General features: G+C 38.2%; 1 long non-coding RNA gene across 1 annotated transcript in view; it reads right to left on the bottom strand.

Annotated features, from left to right (window-relative positions):
• The window catches only part of LOC103185567, a 66284-nt gene that overhangs the window by 40608 nt on the left and 2316 nt on the right, over nucleotides 1–23360 (bottom strand). The gene's annotated exons all lie outside the window — the stretch shown is intronic.

Consider the following 23360-nt stretch of genomic DNA (forward strand, 5'->3'; position numbering starts at 1 on the left):
TTAATATATCTGCCCCTTTGCAAAGATTAAGAAACGCCTGTGGCAGGGCCGTGTAGGAATGCGAAAACATATTTATCTCGGGGTCATTGCACAAAATCTCATTTCCTGAATGCGCTGCCTGCCTTATTCTTCCAAATGTCTTCCTTTTCAAGTCTTTACCCAGTTCTTTGAAACACTGTTCACCGCTATCCTGCCCACAGAGTAAGACAAAGGTAAGATTGAAAGGAGTTAGGAAGAGGATGGGCTAAGTCAAGGGGTGAGATGTATAAAACATAAAAATTAAAAACAGAAAATGTCAGGAATCCCACAGAAGGTCAATCAGCATCAGAAGGGAAAAAATAAGGTTAATATTAATGTTTTGAGTGGCCCCCTCGTCGGAAAAATTATCAGTCTGAAGAATCGTCTTACCCCAAATATTAATGTGGGCCTCTCCCTCCTTCACACGCTGATTAACCTATAGTGAGTGAGTAGCCAGTATTTTCTAGTTTTATTGCTGATTTTAAGTGTTTTTTTTAAAAACAAAAGTCAGGTCTAAAATGCACCTGCAATTCATTACGTACTCTGGGATGTTTGTGTGTGAGCTTGGACTTTTAGGTGCACATCACCCCGATGAGACTGCAAAGGCATGTCTTAAGTGGAGGCAGTGGAGTCCTGTAGCTCAGTGGTTAGAGCACTTGCTTTGCAAGCAAGACACCTGGGTTCAATTCCAGGCAGGGCGAAACCTTGGGCAAGTTTCCTTACTCCACACAGAGCCTAATAATAATCCCTCCAAAAAACCCAAAACAATAATAAATTGGTCATTTTCAATCTACGACTGTTTGTGGGACATTGCTGTGCGCAATTGGCTGCCGCGTTCGCCCACAAATATACAGTCAATTCACTTTACAGTATATTCTGTGAAGCGCTTTGGGACGTCCTCCCGACGTGAAAAGCGCTATATCAAATGCAAGGATTATTATTATTATTATTATTAAGTTAGTGATATATATGAGGTTAAGCATCACCTTCAGTGGAGGGTTTGATATGGAAAATGTAGAATGTAACTATGGAATACATTCAGACGACTCTGGTAATCTTAGCTCAGCCTGAGTGGAAAGAAGTTAGTTTCCTGCCCTTCACATCTGTGTCGCTAAATGGCCTGACCTTCATGTATCATTAACTTTCCTACGTTCTCAAAATGTTCAACATTCTTCTTCCCTGAATTGATCTGCGTGGCGCTTGCAAGAGTTTCCTTGCGGTTGACCACAAAACCTTAAATGTTAAAGAAACACACACATTAGCCTTGGATGTCACTGGTAGCACTCTTGCTTCCCAGTCAGAAGGATGTGGGTTCAAGACGCACATCAAGTCTTTGAACTCACAGTCTAGGCTGACACTCCAATACAGGGCATGGGGTGTACTGTAGTGTTGGAGGTGCCGTCCATTGGCTGAAATGTTAAATTGAGGCCCCAGCTGCTTGTTTAGGTGGACGTGAAAGATTCCATTTTGAAAATAGAAGGGAGTTTCTCCTGGTGTCCTGCCCAACAATCTGCCAGATAAAACTGGTCTCGCTTCATGGCTGCCAATAAAATAATAATTCTTGACCTCTATATAGCACCTTATTAAGCTGTTGAGAAGTCTCAAAGTGCTTCGCAAGACATGCTGGAAAGTGCTGTGACCGTGTGTATTTTGTGAGCGAATTCAGCAGCCATTTGGTGCACAGCAATGTCCCACAATCAGCCATGGAGTGATCAATTTTATTTGTGGGACATTACTGTGTAAATTGGCTGCTGCGTTCGGGTACAGATACAGTCACTACACTGCACAATAAAATCTTGTGAAGCATGTTGAGGTGGCTCAACAACATAAGCTGCTATAGTCAAATGCAAGGATTACTATTACATATTCCTGATAACTAGTCACTCTTTTTCACCAAATCAGACCCCAATCTTAAGGATGTAAGGTGCAGTTATGTTTAAGACCAACGCATTTTTCTCTCTCGTTACCTTGCTACCTTCTCTGTGAATTCAATGTGAATTCTCTCACCATCTTTCTGTTAACTCCATCACCTTTTCCACCCTGTAGCATTATTTTTCTTGCAAGCAGTGCGGACACACCTTATTGCACACAATCACCTTTCCTGTCCTCATCCTTCATCGATTCAGTGATGTAAACAGATATTGTTTTTTAAGAGGATAAATAGTAATAAAGTCGATGAATGGCTATAAAACGGGCATCAGCTTAAGATTGTCACTGAAAGAGTTAAGGGCCGGTTGGAATTTGTTTTCACGCAGAGGCTTGTTGGAACAGAGAGTGCTTTGCCACGGTAGCTCTCAAGGCTGAAACCATAACAACGTCAAAAGGACGCTATAATTGTAAAGTGCTCTCGTTTCTATTTTTCTAACTCGCTAAATTTACAATTCAAGTGTTGTTACCTTAGTTACATGAATCTATTTTGTGGAGCTAGACTTCAAAGATTCTGTGATGGTACCACACAACGCCGGATTTGAATCGGTTATAGAATTGCATTGAGGAACATTGATATGAACATTAATCCCTGAGGGTGGAAGGATCTTGGGCATTCATGCCTGTGTAAAAATGGCATTTAAATACTCAAATTTAGAATATCAGAGAATAGACCACCAGCAACACCACAAGAAAATTCAGGGTTTTTTTTTCCTCTTCGGTAAAGTGTTTTACACCTTACCTTTTGCCAATTATATCAAATATATATCTGGCATTATACCCAAATGGCCATTCTTCCTATGGAGCCAAGACTATGAGGTCTACTTGGCTGTGGGGTCATAGACATTCCTGGATTGGAATCCCTGGATAGGAACAGGAATGAATGAGCTCTCCCACATCCAGAGGCCTAATGTCAATGTTTGTGCTCCAAATGGGATCGAGTAGCTCAGCCCAGACCACAACGACAAACACACTCTAAAAATCTGTCCAATACATTAGGTTAATTCTGGTAAAAGAAGATTAGGGCCAAACAACTCTCTGTACATTCACTAAAAACAACCAAAATATTTCACTCGTACAGCACAAGTATTAAAAAAAGAAAAAAACATTAAAGGTTAGTGAGGTGTACTTCACCAATTTCTGTTTAGGTTTAACACTTGATATGATTAATCAAGACTTTTTTGTATCATTTTTGAATGCATTCATATTTCCTTTGTAACTCTTAATTTGTTATCTTCAATACCATTTTCCTGCAGTAGGGGGCGGTACATTAACATATATAGAGTATAATACTCACGACTACAGACTAGATTCACTTGAATATGTCTATCTAAAATCAACAGTATGAATTTTGTGCAACACATTTGCCTCTGCTTGCACATTTCATGATTAAAATAATTAATTGCCGAGGTTTGGGATGTGCAAAGATGTCCTGTCAAAATTACAATGGCTCGTTTCAATAAAAACTCTCGTTTCTCACAGTAATCCTTGTGAAAATGGTTGCTTTGATGTCCAGCAAGCAGATGTTTAATTTCTATGCATTGCTAAACAATTATGAAAATATGAATCAGTCAAATTAGGTTATGTCACCCTTGTTTCCCACAATCGTGTCATTAGCCAAATGTAAGATTATGATTATAATTTTAAGGTATAACAAAAATGGTGTAAACAGGTTATAAAAATATCTCAGCCTTTCTTGCCCATCTAGCCTGTACATGATACATAAATTACAGATGAATTTACTTAAACAAAATAGACTGGAATCAGTCACATCAGAGTCACAGTCTGATGATTCCTCATCGGCCTTCTGTTTTGTTTGATACTATCATGTGCGTCACACAAGTCAGATGTATGCCCTGATTTTAGATAGTGGTGTTTGCAAATGTCTGGGAGATCACATTCAGTTGAGTTCATTGGATTTCATCACAGATCGAGAATGTCCTTCAGAATTGACTTTGTTTTAGAAGGAATAATTGTCAGAATAATAAGCTACTTTTGGCTTTGCAAACAAAAAAGGCTAAAGGCAACATAGATATGGTATAAACAAATGGGAATGTGACCTTGAAAGGTATCTATTAATAACAGTCGTTCCTTAGTGATGTAATATATACAGTAAGATATTTTCAGTATTTTTATTTAATTCAGTATATTCAATTCTGCTCCTGAACAATTTGAAATGCTACTGGAAATAGTTTTATAATCTTATACTATTCATTAGGCATTTAAAAAATCTCATGAATAACAATAAATTACATTTGTATAGCGCCTTTCACGCCTTTCCCAAGGTGCTGAACAGTCAGGGATTTGGACCCGAGAAAGGGGTTGGGATCAGGAGGGGTGGAGGGCAGGGAGGGTAGGGGTAGGAGGGTGGCTGAATGGGCGGTCGAAGAAGAGGGTCTTGAGACGTGTTTTGAAGGAGGTGAAGGAGGGAGCGAGATGGAGGGAATGTGGGTTGGAGTTCTAAAGGGTACAGGGAACAAGTTCCAAAGGGTACAAGAAAGGAGCCTTGGGGTACATGGCAAATGACCCAGCGGGGATGGGAGGAAAAAACATTTGCAAAGATGCAGTAATGGTGGTAGGTCAAGTTGGGTATTTGACATAAGAATCTTTGCATTTAATATAACTCCCGATCACGTCAATATATTTCAAAGCACTGCAAAGTTTGCCATGAGGTGTAGATTGTGCGCAATTGGCTGCCGCGTTTCGCCCACAAAGTATAGTCAATTCACTTTACAGTATAATCTGTGAAGCGCTTTGAACGTCTTGAAGATGTGATAAGGCGCCATATCAAATGCAAGGATTATTATTATTGGCATTGTTTTAACGAGCACCTAAATTTCTAGCATAACTGATTTTTTCTCCTCTGATAAGTCAAAGCAACAAACATCAGAATAAAGAGATCAGGAATGCTTTTCCCTGCATCTGACTTTACAAATATCATTTGTTGTTGTTGTTATTGACTTGACATGAATTACAACGAACAGGAACAAACCATCAGCAAATCATACTCAGGCTCAGAAACATGTGAACCCAAACAACTGATATTGATGACTGAATCTCACAGTGACCCTTTGATAGTCAGAAAAAAAATCATTAAACTGTAATCATCCACTGTAAGTGATGACAAATGCAGATAAGCAGAAAATCTGAACAGAAAAAAAATATCTGGCCGAACACAGAATGAAACATTAAACCTTAAAAATGGGCATAATTCAATACATTCCTGGAAGAGTTCGAATTTATTCGAAAATCATGTCTTGCAGAGAGTTATTTTATCATTTATTTAAAAATGGTCACAGTCTGGTTTGCTTTAAATTAGTATTTTTTATTATGCACTTTCGCATTGAATACCTGCAGATTACTAGAGTGAATTAGTCACCCAGATATGAATTAAGCAAAACCAACAATACTTTGTTAATAACTGAAGGAAAGACCGAGCTTCAAAGAGCATTTGATGTAGATATTGCATTTGACATAGCGCCTTATCACGTCGTTGAGACGTCACAAAGCACTTCACAGAATATACTGTAAAGTGGATTGACTGTGTATTTTATGGGCAAAACACGGCAGTGGTTTGAGCGACCGAATTTATTTTATTTATTTTTTTACCACCCTCGGAAAGCAATCCAATAATCGACTAACAATCGGGTTCCTACTTACTGCTAGGTAAACAGAGACGTGTGGAGTGAGCAAAGTTGCCCAAAGATTTTCGTATAAGAACACAAGTTCCTCAGTTTTTTGTCTGTTACAGTTTTTATAAGAGAGTTACAGTCACTGATCAAGTCAAGGTTACTCAGGATGTACAAGACAGGTGGGAGGAAGTGAGTCTGGTCTCTTTGATGCCCCGAGGCATAAACTCTCAGATTGAATGACTGAATAGAAAATAGATGTACTTTCAGTAATTGATATTGTAATACATAGGTTAAACTTGCACCACTTCATAACGTGTCGCTTGTGACAACTGTCACGAGGATATGAATCAGCGCAAATGAATTCCTCAGTTGTCACTGGTATTAACTCCTGTCAATTAGGTCCCACTCTGTCCTGCTTATAAACACTGACACTATCCCAATCTTGGATTTATGGGCTTGGTCTAATCTGCCTTTACTGAGACAGCCAAAACACTTGGGGAAAGTGACTTAATTCATTCACTGTCCTGTTACATTGTGTTGGCACAATAGTTGAATTGCAAGTGAATCTCTGCTCTAAAAGTCCATTTTGGTCCGAAAAGTTGTAATAATAATAATCCTTACAGTTAATATAGCACCTTTCACATCGGGAGGATGTCTCAAAACACTTCACAGGATTTACTGTAAGTTGCAGTGACTGTATTTTTAGGTGAACGCCAATTTATGCACTGCAATGTCCACAAACAGTTGTAGGTTGAGTGACCAAATCATTTTTATTTATTTTGAAGGAATTATTACCCCTGGAAAAGCTATCCGCCAATGAACTAACAACCTGGTTTCTACTTATTGCGAAGTAAACAGAGGTGCGTGGAGTAAGGAACCTTGCCCAATGTTTGTTTCGCCTTGCAGGGATAGGTAAACTAACACCTGCATAAAGCTAAGGAATTAACATGGCATTTCATTATGCATCCCCTTTGACAGGTATTATGAGAAACATATTATGAAATGTCACCCTGCATCGTTCTGATAGAATTATTAATTTATCTTGCTTCAGTCTATTAAATTCTCGTCTGAAAATGGTAATTTTGCTCTTTCAAAGGGGGTTTAGTAGCCTGGCATGTGACCATGTAAAATCCAGTAAGCAGAACAAATAGCTCTGGATAATTGGCAACCCTTTTACTGTACACTTGGCAGGGCTCATAAGCACAAGAAAACAAATACAGATGTGTGTCAGCCTGGCTCAGTTGGTAGCACTCCCACCTCTGAATTAGAAGGTTGCAGGTTCAATCCCAACATCTGGACTTGGAACTCATATAGTCTAAGCTAACACACCAATGCAGTACCGTGGGTGCTGTTGCATTATAGAGTGCCACCCTTCACACGCCGCCCAGTCTGTCTGTCCAGGTGGACGTTAAAGATCCCACGGCACTATTCAAAAGTCAAGGGAGTTTCACCCGGTGCCCTGTACAACAATCTCCTGAATAAAATTGGTTAATCACTTTGTTGCTTTTTTGTAGGACATTTCTGGGCGCAAATTGGCTGCCGCATTTGCCCACAAAACACATAGTCACTGCAACTCACAGCATATCGTGTGAAGCACTTTGGAATGTCCTCCTGATGTAAACGATGCTACACCAAACATAAGGATTATGAGATTCTGTTGTAGGAACAGCAGTCAGGCTGTTACAAGAAGTGGCGGAACTAAAAGCACAAAACTTGCAGTATGATATGACCTACATGTTAAGTTCATTCACTTAATTCAGACATCAGAATGAGTGTACCATTTAGAACGACTAGTCCAACAGGCGCCAAGGAATTGGGTTTGAGCTGCTAATACTAAATACAAAACCTCAGCTAGCTCAGCCACCACTACTGCAGTGTGACAGAAAAACTAGTGTGTGTGTCTAGTGTGTGGTGTGCACTACTCCACTGGAATGTTTAAATGTGCTTGTGAAAACAAAACTGTATAATTTTCATCAACAGCTTGTTGGTAGTAAGATCATAAGCCACCAATTTACCACAATTTCACCAGAGAAGCCTGGTTAGCACGACAAACTCTCTCGGGGGATGGCATAAACCTGCAAAAAGACATAAAAAGCAATACATTATAGGTAAATCTTATAATTTACATTCATATAGCGCTATTCGTGTTGGGAGGACGTTTCAAAGCACTTCGCAGTGCAATGTCTCAGTAGCTATGTTTAAATGAGGCACAAAAATTGGTCAAGTTCACGTTATTGGATCTCCTCTGACATCAAGTCCTGCGCATATACATATCATGTGCAGGAAATGCAACTGACATGACTTCCTGCAGCTTATGTGCAGGACGTGACATTAGCAGCATCCTTTTTTTTACAGCTAAAAGCTGAGCAAGCCATTGCTTCCAATACAATGAGAAATGTGTCCATTATCCAACTTCTGAGCCCAAACTGTAAGACATGTTTTGGGGGTTAGCTGGGGAGATGTGGTCAAAGCCACAATCAAAGAAACTTTTTTTTTATGTAAAAGATCGGTTTTGAGAGTCGAGGGGAAGAGAGCAAGGTGGAGCGATTCCATAGAAGTGAGCGATGTGGCAAAAGGAGAGAGGAAGTGAGGTGGAAAGGTTTCGGGAGAGAGGGTAAAATTGCTGAAAGCTCGCCTGCCAATGATGGGCAGAAGCAACCAAATGTCATTAGTTCAGGGTGCATCCATGCTTTTTCCAAAAGGACACAATTGGTAGGTTGAAATCCATGATAGGGCAGATTTGTCTTTGGTGTGCACAGGGAGCAAACTTCATTGACTGTATGACCTTTTTCCGTTGTATGCTTTCTATCCTCACAGACCTACTGCACCATGTCTGTGATGTACTGAGGGACATAAAGGTCATTAGCACAACAAAGGCATTCCATCAATTTGTAATTACAGTCCTGTTATGGGCTGCATATGAACTCATCCCATTGTGGGATAGTTGCAGTGAAACAAATAGTCCTATTGGAATTGCATCTGGTTTCTGATTTTCTAAAGGGTATTAATTCAATTTATCATCTGAACATAATTGTATGTTACAGCCCTGGTAAAGAGGGTTTTTTTTCAAAAAAAGTTACATTTCAGTCCATATCATAGTATTTAATGCATTTAAATTCAGCATTTAACTTTAATAACTCCCGCTATAAACAAGAGCAGTGTAACTGTTATTGAATCAATCCAGAGGAGTATCTAATGCTGCTTCTCATAATATTCCATGTGGCCTCTGGCTTACATACCATTTCACATGGATTCTGCGCTATATCTCTCACTTGACTGCGCTAATCCAATGCAAGATAAAATTATCAACGTTGTATAAGCTACCTTTAGTAGTTACTGATAAATGTTTTCTCGCATTGGTCAAGAGCAGCTCCATAGCATTTGTTTAAAATAAATGCTCATGGAGTTTTCACCCTTCTGTTCTCTCGTCTTCCCTACTAAGTTACAATAATAATAATCCTACCATTTGATATAGCGCCTTATCACTTCTTCGAGACGTCTCTAAAAGCTTCACACAAAATATTGTAAAGTTGTATATTCTGCGGGCAAAACAGTATTTAAAATAATGAAAGGAATTTACAAAACAAAGTCATGTTGGAGGGAATTACTACAAGTTGGTTTAATGTCTTTTCAGATTCTTTAAAAAAATCAGTGTATTATAGACATTGTTCTCTAGCATAAATGAAAATAAATCTAGAAATTCACCTTGGTTACATCACTTTATTCCAATTTACAAACACCGTATTGCATAAGATCCGATTGATTTTATTTAACTGGAAATAAATGAATAACGGAACAAATGAAATGTTAATACATTGTACTTGAAACACAATATTCAAATACAAATAATAAGCGTTCAAATGTATTCAACTCAAGATTGCATATTAAAATGACAAGAACTTTGATATAAACATGAAAGGATTAAGATTATGGTAAATGAGGGTCACAGCAATTTATGCATTAATTGATCTTTTTGTTTTTGAATTTTCAAGGGCATTTCCTGAATTGCAGGCAATAAAATTTTCCTCCCATTGGATAATATATAATTGTTACAAATTGAACTTATTATACTATCACCATCTCAGTCATGCTAACTCCAAAGTCTAACATTGGACATCGAGCCTGTAACTACAAATAATATAATTATTACAATAAAAATCCTTGCATTTGGTATAGCCCCGTATCAGGTCTTCGAGGCCTCTCAAAGCACTTCACAGAACACACTGCAAAGTGAATTGACTGTATATTTTGTGGGAAAAACACGGCAGTTGCGTACTGCAGACATGAAGCTAACAGTAGTTACACGATCAGCAATGATTAATCCTAATGACAAAAAAGTTATATCACATGGTGATCAGAAAACCAATCGTACAGAAATATTTCTGATGCCGTTATTGTGGTAGGTTAGCCTCCATACATTACAATTGAAATGCAATCATCAATTGAAATGTCTAGGTTCAGAATCCACTTGGGCTGGTTAGAAGCTTTTTCTGTTGGTCATAATCAATGTTAACACATAGTTGGATTTCATTTACTGTTTACATGCAAATAATCTGCAGTAACACAAACACAAACTGTATCTAGCGTGATGGCATCTGAAAAAATAAAAGTCACGTTTCAACTAAGGCAAAATCAGTACTTTTTAGGATCAGAAATCTTGGTAAATCTTTGGTTAAAACAGCTTGAAGGATGTTATCTCACACAACATGACAGCAAGAGAATCAAGTCACTCCGGACATTTATTCCAGTGTAATCCCGGGAGATTAGTCCATATCCACAAAGGGCAGATTTCACAATATCCTTTTTAAATAGGTCACCAAAATGTATGCAATCCAACAGAACGCACATCAATCTAAGCAAAAGCCCAATAATTAAGAACCCAATTCACCTGTGAAAAGGCAAGTCAAAATTTAACAACCGCATGATTATCGAGAACATTTTAATTGAAATAACATTCAAAAGAAAGATTAGTCACGTAATTGTTACAATGAAAGTAATTCTGAAATTAATTTGCCACATAGACACATTCAGACACTTCTGAAAACAGTTCTATGAATCAGTGAGTGATCATTGGAGTCCACTGATATTTTATATTGTACTCTTTAAAGCAAACAATGAACAAAATTGAAAGTTATCAAATCGGATAGTATAATAGACCCAGTATGCAATACGTGGATCCCAGTTTTGTGGTGTAGACAACAGAAGCAATTTGTGTAACCGCAGAGCACCACTTTAGCATTTCTGTGTTCCACACCATATCTGTAAAGTGCTCCAAGTATTAAAAAGGAAAGTTGTTTTGAATAACCTTAGTAATAAAACACGCAGTAGTGATATCCACTGATGTAGAGCAGTGTAGTCTTTCAAATACTGTACTCTGTAATAGCTACACACCTCAGGTGTCTAAAGACTTTGCTCTTCAACTTTGCCTACAGTCACCTCCCCTCTCACCATGGCTCATAGTGGCATCAAACTATGTCACTGTTAAGTGCTCCGAGATGCTACCCTGCCTGAAGGGTATGTGGCTCAAAATATCTGATATCAGGTCTTAAAACATTCCCTATTTTGTGTACAAACCTATAAAAAGTAAAGATATTATGGGTACAATATATATGAAAGCAATTATGACCTTTCTTTGATGAAATGTCACACATGTTTTTGCACCTTTCATGTGTATGATGTGAGGCAGGCAAAGCAATTCTGCAATACTCCAGCCAAGACACAGTAGTACCAAATATTACCAAGGTATGAGTAAGCAGCAATATTGTAAGCATGGAAAGGAAAAGTTTTATTTGCATTACAATTTCAGCTTAACTTGTTAAATAACAATAATCCTTGCATTTGATATAGAGCCTTATCATGATGTTGAGACGTCTCAAAGCAATTCACAGAATATACTATAAAGTGAATTGACTAGATATTCTGTAGGCAAAACAACTATACTCACGTGACCTGCATGAAGTAAAACTATTGTGATTATCCTCTCCCACCTGGAGGCAAAATTGGCATTTAAAATAAATGATAATTGCCTGTTTACAGTGTGATTACTCCAAAAAGTCAGTGTTCTGCTTCAAAACATTTAGTAGAAGTGCTATTCCTTGATTTAAAAAAAGGTTTTGTTCTTATTTTCCAATTGGCTGCCGCATTTTGCCTACAAAATATACAGTCAAACCACTTATATTGTGTGAAGCGCTTTGAGACGTCTCTACGACGTGATAACAACAACATTACATTTGTATAGCGCCTTTCACGTTGGGAGGTCGTCCCAAGGCGCTGGACAGTGTACAGCATTTCAGACCTGAGCTGGGGTCAGGGCGGAGAGAAGGGAGGGGAGGGGAAGGGGGGTGGCCGATGGCATGGTCGAAAGAGGAGGGTCTTGAGGCTGGACTTGAAGGAGGCTAAGGAAGGGGCTAATCAAAAATAACAATTATTATTATTTGTCCTCTCCCAAATTGAGCCTGGCTGAGATCAGCTAATTCAGATTTATTGTGGCAGATGAGCTCCAAAGGGATCCTGCTTATGTTCCTTCTCCCCTCTCACTCCCCAGAAGTATAGACACTTGACATCCAAAAAGCACAGGTTTGAGACCTCACTCAGTGCATAGCAAGTACCAGGAGCTTCCTGAGGAGCAGCACAGCTCAGCAGGAAATCCATGAGAACATTGCCATCATCCTACCCACAGCTCAGATACACATCCCATTGATTAATGGGTAGCTAAGTTAGCAAGATCAGGAAATGTCCCTGAAATTTCCTGGTTTGAATGACTCAATTATACACTGAAACGTGGCTTTATCAACAGAGTGATTGGGATATAATATTAATAATAATAATCCTTGCATTTGATATAGCTCCTCATCACATCGGTGAGATGTCTCAAAGGGCTTCAGGGTATATTGTGAAGTGAATTTATAAACCGAAAAGTACAGTAACAAAGATGATACAAAACACTGCGATCACATATTTCCTTATTTATCCATAAGGTATTTAACTGGACAACGTATTCTATCTGAATTTGTCAATTTCTAAAATTACAATGGGAATAAATGTATAATAACCTCATTAATAAACTGTTTCCTTTTTCCCCCGCAATCAGATAATTCTGGTACTGCAGAGGGTGGGAGGGGAAAGGGGGGCTTTTAATGAATTGTCACCAATCAAACAGATTCTGTGTATCACAGCCGTAAAACGTAGTGAGAGATCCAGTATCAATAACAGGCCAAACACTACCAAGTGTTCTTCCACTTAACACTGTTGCCAGTTAATTGACTAAAGGGCACCAAACTGCTGAGCTCACTATAACTCTATACGAACAGTCCAGCCACACCACACGATTCCACTTCAGAGAAAGTAAAGTGATACTGATCACTTTCAGTCAAAATAATGAAATACGGTTAATATAAGATCCGATTTTATTAATCAACTTTTGGTTGCTATGTTCATGTACATATATACACACACACACACAGTATTCCGTTACCATATCTATGTACAATCTAACACCTTTGAAGCAATTAACTGCATAACATGGCCCACAGGTACTGCAGTGGAGGAGCAGTATAAATAACTTATGCAAAAGTTTGACGGATCCAAATTACTGTATAGACACACAAAATATATAACTATGCAGTTGTACAGTTAAGCTCACTCTTGCTTTTCAGTCAGAAGGTTGTGGGTCAAATTCCATGTCAGTACTTTGAACCAACCCATTGTTTCAGTTGACACTCCCGGCCATCCTTCAAATGAGGTGTAAATAGAGGACCCGTCTGCCTGTTCAGGTGGATGTTAAAGATCCATTGGCACGAGTCAAAAATAAAGCGAGTTTTTCCCCAGTGTCCAAATTAACCATTCAGTCATTCACTTCGTGGATGTTTAAGCGACATTGCTGTGTGCAAATTGACTGCCACGTTCATCTACAGATACGCAATCACTACGCTTCACAGTAAAAAATCCTTTCAACAATGCCAGAAGACACTATCGCAAATGCGAGGATTATTATTATACACAAACACAAAGTCTTTAGTGAAAGGTTTCTCTTGTCATGTCGGGACTCACTTGTGACTATATTACAATTGTCTAAGAGAACTACATGTTTACATGTATAAAACATACTTAGACCAAAACAGCACATACCAGAAGTTTGTGACTTCACAAATAAGTAGAATGCAGAATTCAGTTTAACTTGACCAGATTTATTTTTCCATGAATCACAGCACAGACTGCTTGACGTGTCAGGAACCCCTTGCTGTAGCCATGGAAACCCAAGTTATAAAAGATTCTTACTTAACTCGCTCACTACCGCAGCATTTGTGAATGCAGCACAGAGTCTCCTTCGATCATGCAATAAACATTACAGCACCAATTCATATTTGTATGGTCTACAGTTAATGCAGCTTTACATATGTTAAAAATGCCATATTTTGACTACAGACACAAAAAGGCATCAAATTCTGAATGCCATTGGAGCATCAATGTACCATGTTTATATCACCTACTGTACACAATACTGCAAGAGACATCAGCCTTTATATTGTCGATCATGATGAATATCAAATGGCCTTAGTATAAAAAGAATTACTTTGCAATGGCCAATGTGCAATATTAAAATATTGCTCAAATTTTAGAATGGAATGGAGTAATAATAATCCTTGCATTTGACTTAGGGAACTTCCATAACGTGCTATGTTTGTAGGTAAGCACAGCAGCCAATTTGCACGCAGCAATGTCCCCAAAACAGCCATGTAGTCAATGATTAATTTATCTGGGAGATTGTTGGGCTCTGGGATTCTACCCATATGAGGGGTGCTTAAGTTGTTGTTGTTGGCCAGAAAACTAAGAAAAACTCCATTCTGCTTTCAAATAGTTCCACTGCAACTTGAACATACAATTTTCAAACCAGTTCCTAGTAGCAATGGACCCAGAGAAGAGAGGTGATCAAAGTTTAACGCTAATTGGACTAACTTGCTGTTTCATTCTGGAAGGTACAAATCTAGTCTGTGGAAACTAAACGCTGGTGCAGAAAGAGTGTTGTTGTTCAGACAGACCAGCATACAGCTTACCATTTGGGATTGCTTGAGGTTGACATTAGGTGAAAAAAAAGTAAAGGCCTCCAATTCTCAGAACTGACAGCCTTCTTCTTAAAGAATAAGCATCCACTACAATCGTTTTAAAAAAAAAATGAATTCATATTTAATTGCAGTTTCACGCATGGCAGCTGAACAAAGTGGTTATGATTTTAAATCATGCCTCTTCACAGTAATAGGCTGTTTCGTGATTCTTATGGGTGTTGCTCCCTGCCTTACCTCCTCCAGAATAAAACGTCAACTTTAGAAAATGCGGCTTTCATGCCTGTCCAACAACCAATTCTCATTATTTTCCTGCTGTGCTAGAGGCTCTGTCCATTTTGGTTTTTTCTGTTGTGCGGTAATGACCTTGTTAACCGCTCATTATGAATCCAGGTTATGTTTCGGATTGTCTTTTGCTCATCGGTGTCTCCTGACGTGAAAGGCACTTTACAAATGTAATTTTGTTGTCGTTGCTGTTGGGGTTGTGCGCACACGGAGATGTGCTTAACTGAGCATCATCTTCATGACAAAATGCTTGGTAAACATTTGTTTACAAACAAAGCACATAATTTGCCGTTATCTTGTCACTTGGCAAGGCTGCAGTTTCTTGCCTCCCTGACCCAGGTGAGATTTCACTGACATTTTCGTTTTCTTAATGACGATGCATTCTTTTCAAATAAGATTGCAAATTCTCCCTGCGTCTCAGAATGTTTTAAATGTTGTTATTTGCGGCTCTGAGTACAATACAAACATTTCTCACTTTCCCCCAGGTCCACAAAAATAATTTAAATAAAATAATAGTAATACAATATTATAAATAATTTTGCTGCTTTTCGCCCACAAAATACATAGTCCACTTTACAGTATATCCTGTGAAGCGGTTTGAGATGTCTCAACGATGTGATAACATTCTATAACAGATGCAAGTACCATTATTATAAACTCTTGCTTTGATATGTGGATCAGCTAAAATAGATGTTTTAAAGAGATATGGAGCTACTCTCAGATTCTCTCATATTGGATCATTAAATCTATTTTAATTAGGGTTTTAAAAGGACTAATAATCAGGTCTCTTTTGAGGTCAAGGTAAGGATGTTATTGGACTACATAAACGATAATATTACACCTGTACAGAAGTCAAGCAAACAATTTTTACCCTCATCTCAGGCATTATGTGCAGGGAAAAAACACTAACCATGGATGATTCCTCATTGACCTCCTCAAACGTATAAGGGGACCTTTCCATCCCAATGGTTCCAGCTGTGATGAAGTGACATATCTATTGATCTGCTATTGAAACTGCTACATTTCCTGTTTCTATTCCCTGGAACAGTGAGTGGCATTTCAGATTAGGTTGTACCAAACCTCTGGCCAAACCCCTCACTGTGGCAGCAAATGCGACATCATTGCTCTTCCTAATAAAATGCGAAGGTTGTAAAATAATCCTCTTCACCTCATTACGAGAAACAGGATGTTCTTTCCATCAACTCCCACCATTAAACTATTCAGTCTTTTCTTTCAACTGCTTGCCACCTACAATTTTTCCACTGGACTGCTGAAAGAAAATCTTAGGCTATAACATGGAAAATATTCACATAATTAATACAAAGTCATAAACCAAAATAGATTTGAGCTCATTTCAGACATTTACACTCCACCTTTTAAAACTCTGTAGATTATAAGTGTCAGTGAGGCATTTGGCATGGATGCATTCAATGGTATCATGTTTTATGATTCACAATATGGTCAATATGTTCTTTACTAGTTACAGTATCAGCTGGAGCAGGTTTCAGATCAGATCAAATTGGCAAGTGGGTTATCAATTATATGCTAAGTTTGTGGTTAAGGTCAGTTTTGTCAAACCACAGAGCAATTGGCCACATGTGGCTCATAAACCGTGTAGCTCACAGCTATATCAGCTTCAGCAGAAAGTGTGTGTCTCAGATAATTCTCGTTGACAATTTGCTTACAGAGACATGGGAATTGCTATTTAACACGTTATATCCATATAGTGAAGATTTCCCTTGTCGGGTTTTTATAATATTCAGTTGAAATAGTCGCCTAAAATAATAAAGTAAAACACACCTAAGTCTGATCTGTATAAATCGTATAATCGCCTAAATCATACATCTGTCCTGTTCAAGAGGTTATATTCTATGCAAGTTTGATATAACTCCTACTTTGCATAAGTCATATTAAATGTATGGTCCCAACTGATAGTATATATAAAGAAAGCAGTCAAATGCTATCAGGAAATGTTGGGGAGAAAAAAAAGAATGGCAAGAGGAAAATAGATTGCAGCCTTGCAACTAGCATAAATAGTTTTGATCCTATAAATCAATATAAATGATTGACCAGTGGGTAGTGTGGATGTTTAGCAGTTTGTCCTTTCATCTCTGGCACAAAACACATCCCAGAGAGGCACCTCTTCTCTGTGCTCCAGTTGTGAAATAATGTTTTGATGATTCTCAATTCAGTTGACCCGCTCCACAGCATAAAAATACCCATAATGTGGCCCCAGTTACCATGATATCAATAGTACAACTAGAAAATGCTGTAAATGCACAGCAACTAAATCAGTTTCTGATACAGAGGTTTATCTATTTGGAAAGAGAAGGGCATTTCTCTTTGTGTTCTGCCCAATGATCCTCCAGGCAATTGGCAATTCACTTAATTGCTAATTGCAGGATATTGCCCAATGTGGAGCTTGAGCCCACAACCTTCTGTCTCAATAGTAAACGTGTTACCCATTGAGTGAGGCTGCCGCCTGAGATAACCAGTTGCTCAATGGCAAATCTACACATTGTACAGTAGAGATTACGTCTTTTGAGAAACAGTCTTTGGGACCGATGAAGGAAGTGGTGCCCATATAACTCGATATGTTACTGACTATCATTTTTAAGTAAAATAAGCATTTCGTATTACTTCATAAAGGGTGACTAAAATGTTGTGATACCACTACAATGTCTAATAAGTCTTAAAGAATTATATATAGAGATTTAGATAGTAAGGTAGATATCATGACTTTTTGGTCACCCTGTAGTTGTATTGTCTTTTGCTATATTTGTTAAGCTTTTATAGTTTTATATTTATGCTTTGGAGTATCTAGTTATTGTTTACTATTTCCCAGGGAACTTCAAAAGCAAGATAAAATGTTTCCAACTAAATAGATAAATAATAATAATAATAATCCTTGCATTTGATATAGCGCTTTTCATGTCGGGAGGACGTCCCAAAGCACTTCACAGAACACACTGTAAAGTGAATTGACTGTATGTTTGTGAGCGAACGCGGCAGCCAATTGAGCACAGCAATGTCCCACAAACAGTCGTAGATTGAAAATGACCAATTTATTATTGTTTTTGGTTTTGGAGGGATTATTATTAGATGTGTGGAGTAAGGAAACTTGCCCGAGGTTTCACCCTCTGCCTGGAATTGAACTCAGGTCTCTCGCTTGCAAAGCGAGTGCTCTAACCACTGAGCTACAGGACTCCACTTGCCTGAGCACAAATGATCATCCGATAATTTTAATTCGTGATCAAGTAATACAGTGTACATTGTGAAATTTGATGCATAATTTTCACGTTTGCGTTTTTCAATGTATATGACAGCAATTTTGTAGTGAATGGTATGTATAGAATTTATAGAACCCCACAGTGATTATTATTATTATTATTATTTGCCTCTCCCCCCTCTGCTCAGTGTCCAAACCTGACGCTGTGAAGCACCCTGAGACGTCACCCTAAGTAAAGAATGCTATCTAAATCCAAATAGTTGTTAATTGGGAAGCTTATGCTAATCAACATGTGAGCCATAAATACTGTTTTTTGTGACTAGTCAGAAAATCTTTTCTGCGAGTGCTTATACTGTTTGGAATGTTTTTGCTGTGAGACGCTGCTTAGATTGGAATTCTTCCAGATGTATCATTCAAGTTGGGAGGACATCCCAAAGCACTTGGATGATATCGCATCGGCCAAAGTACCTTCTTGATCCATAATGTAATGTAATAGTAAGCGGTTATGGTCAGCACCAGTGACAATTGTGTGTTTCATTTTGTTATAAGGTGGCATCTTGAAATGTGATACTGTTGGCTACTTTGCACATTTAGGTCTGGTATTAATTCTTCTAGACACAAGGGTGCACTTTCTTTATCTGTACAAGACGATAGAAAGGGGAACAGAAAAGCAGGTACAACTGATATATCAGACTGGCCAGTTTTTGAATACCGCACAGTAGAAAATGGCTAAAAAAAATAATCGCAGCATTTAATAATAGCACCTTATATTGTCAAGAGGTCTCAAAGTGCTGCATTGGCTTGTACTGTGGAGTGTAGGGTATGTGTATTTTGTAAATGAATGTAGCAGACAATGTTTGCACAGCCATTTCTCACAGATAGGCTAAATCCACAGCTGGCTAAAATACAACCATTTTTATGGCATGGGAATGTGTAATTACAACACATTGCGCCAACAGTGACTGACCTGAAAGGCTAAAAAGGGAAAATATTGCAATAAATTTTCATCTAAAAATATAGCAGACAGTAGACATGTAATATCAGGAATATGGCTGGAGGAGGAATCAGCATGAGTACATGGTCAGTCTCAAGCGCTCGCCAATACATCTCCAGTTGGAACAGCTTAGAAGAAGCCTTATGCGATTATTTTGTCTGTGGAGTGTGGAAATGCGAGACAAATTGCTAAATTCTGCCTGTTCCAAAGAGTTAGCCTTAGACCAGGCATAGATTTACGTAAACTAGGCATTCTAAACGTGTTAATGGCCAGGGAAAAAGCTGTCATACAGTGTAGTAGAAGTCTGTCTAGTCATGTTATTGTGCTTTCATTGAGATGAGACACATTTCTCTGTACTGTAAATTTACAGTGTTCTCTTACAGCATTCAGTTCTATTGGCTCCAAAAACTGTGGGTTTTCTAATGAATTGTCACTCAGTATGATTTTGCCACAGAGACAAACAGAACCAGTCTGTACTGTGCACTCCAGTGTAGCNTTTTTTTACAAAATGTAACTGGATATTATACATATATAGTCGTGGTTCAACCTATTTAATTACAAGAACAATTTACATTTTTCTAGAGCCTTTCATTTCAAAGCGCTTTACAGAACAGAAAATGTTGCATGGATAATCCATAAATCCAAAAGTAATGACGTAAAACCTGCAGAATATTTCACCCACCCCTTCATCTTTCCCATACATAATACCTCACACACACACACACACAATTTTTTTTTTAATTTGAAACTTTTTCTCTTTAACAACAAGCTACATCGCCCCAGTAATAACCTGGACTGCCCAAGAATGAGAGGCCATTTTTGAAGTGAACTGATATGTCACTACTTTTGCATCAATTTGTATAACACAGTATAAACAAGAAATAAATACCTGCCACAGTCATGTAGAAAGTTGCAATGTTTTCAAATGCAAGCCTGGCCAGTGTTTCCCATTAAACCTGGCCGACCCATATATCGCAGCAATGGAGCACCAGTTAGCAACATATCAGCTTTACTCATATGTTTTGTTGTATTCAACCAGTGTACCACTATCTGTGTCAGTCCAACCTCCACACTTTGTGAACTTCAGGCCTATCACCAGTGTGATATGATGGAGTTAGGAGTAAATACTCCTGGATAAGTAATGGTTTTGATTACTATTGGCCACAATGTCCAATGCCGCAACGATTAACACCAGTATTAGTTTACACATTAAAGGTTACAACTCTTACTTGATGGAACTCAAATCGAAACACTTGTGGCTTCATTCCTTAAGCGTTGTGAAGTCACAAACGGCTATTTTATAACTACCATATCGCACCATGACTAACATGTTCTTCTTTATTTATAGCAGAACCGGGTGGCAAAGACTGAGTTACAGGAATGAAGCGAGGGAAACAGAATGGGAAATAGGAGTGGAGAGCAAGGCAGCACGGAATGGAATAGAAAAGGTTAATGAAATTGTTAGCGAGAAAAATGGTAAAGGAATGAAAAACAGCAAAGTGGAGAGGGGGAGGGTTTCTCAAATATTAAGTAACACTTAACTTTAATTATTGATAAAAATTATAATCCTTGCATTTGATTTATATTCATCAAGTGAGAATGCGAGCAATGAAAGTATAAAAACGTTAATTATTTCCATATTTTTATGGTGTGTAAACAGCAATTATTTGGGGGAAATGGAATGCACACTCTCTGCTCTGCTGAAGATTGAATAGTCATTCAGTTTGTACCACACGAGCAACAATTTCAGAGTAGGCAATACTTTTTACCCACAAAATATAGAGTCACTTTACAGTAAATTCTGTGAAGGGCTTTGAGACGCCTCGAAGACGTGATAAGGCACTATATCAATTACAAGGATTATTATCATTATTACCCGGCAGCTGAAAAAAATTATCCTGCCTAAAGACTCGCTGATGTAACAACCCTACATTGAGAAGTCATATATTCTAAAGCTATCCAATAGAAACCTTAATCCATTGACTCACAGTATATTTTGCTGGACAACAAATAATTTCAACCAAATTATGGTGATCGTTTTTTCAAACAAAAATAAATGCGTGTATGTTTACGAATAATTAAGCCTTTCTGATTCAGCTGCATTTGTATGTTTCCAGGCACAAACTGGGACTGTGAATTTATATCTGGGGCATTAAATTGTAGACAGATGGAGCGAATAGTAATCTGAGGTCAGCATAGAGCTGAATATGACAGCGTCCCACTGAATAATGTATTTATGTGGTTGTCTGTCGTTGCGGCACATTGAAAAGCTGCAACACAGAGCTATTGGGAATTCCCTTTTTTCTCTCCCCCTAACATGATTCCCCGCATGGTAAGTCGGGAGATAAAACCCAAGCTATTGTGAAAAGACAGCGGGTAGAGGCAAAGAACTTTACTGCAAGATAACAAGGAGAGAATATCAATCTGTGTTACTGCCACGCAAACGCCTGACAATCTGCATAGCCAGAAGATTGAGAGAACATCACCTCAAACAACTGAAGGAGGCCAATAAGACAAAGACCATATTTTTAGAAAATATTTATATGTATATGGATGAATCCACACACTTTTTATTAATAAAAAATGCAGAAATGTTAAATTAGTATTAATAATTGAATTGGGCAAAAAAATATTTACTGACAATATTTTGATGGATGTTATGCACACAATAAGGTCTAAATCAAACAGTTTAAAGTGTAGACATTCTTAGCAGTTTCTTGTTGTTCAATGAAAAATGCAATAATGATAATAATCCTTGCATTTCATATCGCACCTCATCACGTCGTTGAGACATCCCAAAGAGCTTCACAGAGTATATTGTCAAGTGAATTGACTGTGTATTCTGTGGGCGAAATGCGGCAGCCAATTGCGCACAGCAGCGTCCCACAAACAGTCGTGGATTGAGTGAGAAAATTATTACTATTTATTTATTTTTGAAGAGATTATTAGCCCTGGAAGTGATCCATCAATTGATTAACAACTGGGTTCCTGCTTATTTTAGGTAAACAGAGGCATGTTTACCCTTGTCCCTGTAAACACATTCCTTGAAAATGTATTTGTGGCTAATAAACACCAAACACACCACATGCAACATAGTAATAATAATAAGTGACATGCATTTGATATCGAACCTTTCACTGGGGAAGGATGTTTCAAAGCATGTCACAGGATTTTTCCATAAAGTGTAGTGACTGTGCATTTTGGGACCCACAGCTATCTTACTAAGAAGCAAGCGTTTACCAACTAAACCAGGCTGACATCTAGTAACAAGACAGTTGATTACTATGAATAGTCAGCAATCTGAATCCATAGCCACGAATGGATTTCAATTATGACAACGACAACTTGCATTTATATAGTCCGCTTCACACTGGGAGAGCCTCGGAGTGCTAAACAGTTTCCGAGCTTGACGTTGAGCCAGGGAGACAGGGGAGGTGATCGTAAGCAAGGTCAAAGAGGAAAGTCTTCAGGTGTGATCTGAAGACAAGACAGGGAAGGGACAAAGCGGAGGGATTGAGGCAGAGAGTTCCAGCATCTCGGGCCTCAGATGGTGGAGTGGACTGAGACTGGGAACAAACTACCCAATGATGAACAATTGCAAATAAACAAACACACACAGGTGCATCTTAAACAGATTCGCTATGAGGTAAAAGGTGTCAGGGCACTCAAGAAAATGACCGGGGATTTCCATTACTCAAATACACAAAGCTATTATCATTTCAAATAAATATCAAAAAATACATTTCAAACCGTTTCACAAAAAAAACATTTGACAGACGGGATTCATTTCAGATCTTTACCGAAGATGATTTGTGCACATCTGTACACTTCTGTACTGAGAAAACAATAGTCAAAATGAAATTCTTTCAAAGGAGGAAATCAGTGGGATCTTCAGAGTGAGTTTGATGAAACCCATTTTTAATTCATTACCACAAGTAGTTATTGAGGCTGGATCAATAAGATTGTTCACAAGGGAGCCAGATAATCAAATGAGTGGTAAAGCATTAATAGTAGAGGGGAAAAATGCTGAAAAACTGGGATTAATTAAAAAAGAGAGAAAAATAATAATGATTATAGAAAAACAAGTAGCAGTGGCACAGATCCAAATGCCCCCCTTTTCTGTACAGAAAATACCTTAGATTATACACCTCGCAGCCTATCATTCTCTCTTCAATGGGTATGAATAATTAATCATTTCTATTTTTCTTTCGAGTAAT

This window comes from Callorhinchus milii, unplaced genomic scaffold (assembly GCF_018977255.1).
Source record: "Callorhinchus milii isolate IMCB2004 unplaced genomic scaffold, IMCB_Cmil_1.0 Scaffold5, whole genome shotgun sequence".
Classification (NCBI taxonomy): domain Eukaryota; kingdom Metazoa; phylum Chordata; class Chondrichthyes; order Chimaeriformes; family Callorhinchidae; genus Callorhinchus; species Callorhinchus milii.